The sequence below is a fragment of the Cupressus sempervirens genome, chromosome 10, assembly GCF_028749045.1.
Source record: "Cupressus sempervirens isolate cs-2001-9-10 chromosome 10, ASM2874904v1, whole genome shotgun sequence".
Taxonomy (NCBI): domain Eukaryota; kingdom Viridiplantae; phylum Streptophyta; class Pinopsida; order Cupressales; family Cupressaceae; genus Cupressus; species Cupressus sempervirens.
Genome location: NC_143127.1, coordinates 442,457,440 through 442,460,739, shown reverse-complemented (window position 1 = coordinate 442,460,739; position 3,300 = coordinate 442,457,440).

Below are 3,300 nucleotides of genomic sequence, written 5' to 3'. Positions count from 1 at the left end.
GCCCTCCATCCCTTAAGCCCTTAGCCTATAAATTGAATCCCATCCCAAGCCAAAAAAGCACAACCATTTGAGTAAAGTTATCATGCCCTTTTGATAGCCAAAATCCATATCCATACCCTTATAATGCCAAATTGAGAGCTCACAAGGCTACCAATTTGCCATTACCCATCTCCACCATTGAAGCAATTGGGCAAGCAATTGAGTATACATCCACATCAAAGGAAACATCTACAAAATCAAGAAAGCATTGAGTGTTTTCTTTTTTGAGGTTTGCATTTTTTGTTTGCTTTCTTTGTCTAAGCATATATGTGAATTTAGTTTTAGTTTGTGAATGTTTACTTTATTGTTAATGTTCTTTGCATACTAAAATCTTGTTCTACATTTTGGCACGCACGGTGGGACCCCACTACGGGTCATTTTTTTTATCCATTTCAATCTACATTTGGCTTTTAAGAACTAACAATCTAATGGTTTGTTGTTGTTTGAGTTGTTGCAAGGTGTTTTTGCTTTTTTTGCACGTTGAAGGATGCACTAAAGAGAAATACGTACCCTTTAAAATCCAAAAATAACCAAGAAAATAAAAAAAATTGGAAAAAACCCGCGCCCGTTGGTTCATTACGCTCAGTGTTGTCTCCACAAACTGGCGTCTCCACCTGTTGTCTGCGTAGAACGTCATCTGCGAAAGCTCAACTGTCATCTTCGCACACTCAAAATGTCGTCTGCGAGTTTTGGCGTCTCCGCCTATTTTTTGGTAGTCTGCTCCGAAACTTGAACGGTCGTCTACAAATTTTGGTGTCTGCGCAGATCAACGTCTACGAGTTTCAGTGTCTCTGCTTGGCTTCTGTCGTCTGCGCCGCCTTCAAAAGCTCAATTTGTAGTCTCCGCCGTCGCCAACAGTCAATTATCGTCTTCGCCTGGCTACTATTGTCTCCGCTGCCGCAATCTGCCAACTATTGTCTTCGACGCTGCCAACTGCCTTCTTCATCAGACTGTCGTTTGCGCATTTCGTAGTCTGCGAGTTTCGACATCTTCGAGTTTTGACGTCTCCATAGATTGGCGTCTCTGCCTGTTGTATTATTTTCTTGAATTTGTCGCCTACTTTTTGGCTGTCTCGTCCAAGTCATTGTCTTTGCATGCTTTCAAAACTCTAACAAATGAACTTGTATGTTTAAAAACACCAAAAAAAATAAAAAATAAAAAATCAAACACTTCATTTGGAGCTTTTAAAATTAAACAAAACAAATCTCTTTTCCACATGCAATTTAGGCAAAGTTTGATTTTTGGACAATTAAGAAACTTTGTTAAGTTAAACACGAATTTGCAAAAACCAATTTAAGTAGTTCATTGGACTCACCTCTTTTCTAATCACCCATCAATTCAACCTTTGGTTGCAATCTCAGGGCCATTTATGGGGATGGGTCTACTTGAAAAAGGTGTTAAATGTTCCACAATCTAACTAACTCACTTAGTCTTTAAACGTTTGCTTTAACTTTATCAAAATTCTTAAATGACCAAAATCTAGACTAAATCGATCACATTTCAAAATTTGGATTTTAAAATTGAACAACTCTTGACGTGAAGGGCCTCCGGGCGCGCGCTTGAAATCGAATCTCACACATCTTTATTTTGTGCTTAAAATAAACTCACACTCAATCTTGAATTCCTTAAAGAAAATCAATCAAAACTTGACATGGAGGGCCTCCGGACGCGCGAGTTTTCTTTTTGTTGACCCTAACTCTTCTTCTTGCTTGCATTCTTCGATCGATTTACTTTTGTTGGCGCTTCAAGTTGGAATTGAACATTGTCTCTTAAACATGAGTGCTTGCAAAGTCTAGATTAGCACACATAAGAGTCAGTTGGTAAAATAACAAGCGTGTTTTTTAGCCCAAGGTCATCCAAGTCTTCTCTCCCCTTGTCGTCTTTCGAGGCCATCTTGGGTGCATAAGATTAGGATCCAAAACCTTGCTTCTTTTTTTTAGGAGGCCTGCTTGGGGATTTCATCACCCCTTGGACGACCTCAACTCCCACGTTTCGACGGAGTATAAGAATCGGGAGGTGAATCGAAAGACACCTCTCTTGGGATCAAGATTTTGTCACTCGGGCTAAGCCTCAAGGAACTTTATACCCTTGAGAAGTGAAAGAGGAGAAGTGGGTTACCGCTCCTCTCGGATGTGTGACATCTTTTTGGTCTCATCTACGGATTTGAGCCTCACGTACCTTGGGTATATCGAGGACTCCCTAGCTAAATCAAATGTCAGGCTTGCAGACAACCACCTAGGATGTTAATGTGTTTGAAGTGACTGATCGAAATATTTGTAAAACATACACACTCCTCGACACAAGTATCACATTGTGAGAACCACAAACTTCTATCTAAGTGTTCCTATCTATTGCTTGATTTTATTTTACTTGTTGAATGAATGTTTGCCAAACTTGGTCAATCCTAGCTTAGAGCACACTTAGCGTAGTCACTGCTTGTGTCAAAAGTTGAAACAAGTTGAAGTAAAACAACCCAGATCTCCCAAAGCCAAGCAGATTCAGGAATTTATGTTGGAACAACCCAAACCTAAACAGAAGTTTCACAAAGTCAAACTCAAGCCATCTCGGGTATATCGAGAAATTGCAACCAAGAAAAAGTAAATAACACCAAGCCCTCGAATTGCCAAACTCCACAAAACAGAGGATAAAGCTACCGACGAAGCCCTTCAAAAGGGCTAGTTATATCGCACTATCAAATTTAGCCAACATCCAGGAGTTAACCTTGCTTATGCCTTACCAACTAGGCATGATTTCTATGATTAGACCCCCTTGTTTTCCCACATCTTCAATAGGCTTCACTGTTGCATTAGAGTCATCTTTGTAGGAAAGCAAACCATCTTAGGTTATCCCCTTAAGCATTTTAGCTCATCCATCTCATTTAGAACCAAACCATCTAGCCAGCAATCCGAAAACCCCGCACCCAAGCCTTCAGATTTGTTGTCACCTTGCCAAAAGTTTGCCATTCCTAAAATCTTCCAAATCCACCAATCTCACCAAGGTTATCCCTTTGACAGAGCTTTGTCTAGGGTAATCTAGCTTTGTCACTTGCTATCCCTCATCACCTTGAGCTAAAGGTTGGGATCCACAAGTGGTCAATCTCGTGTTCTTCCTAAAGGATCATCAGTCTATCCTTAAGTTGACACAATCACCACCAAGCTTGCACATAGGAAAGTAGACCTTTCGTGCTTTGGCAACATATCTTTGAAGATAGAATCCTCAACCCAATCCTCCTTAGGTATGACATATAGCTTTGCCTCAACC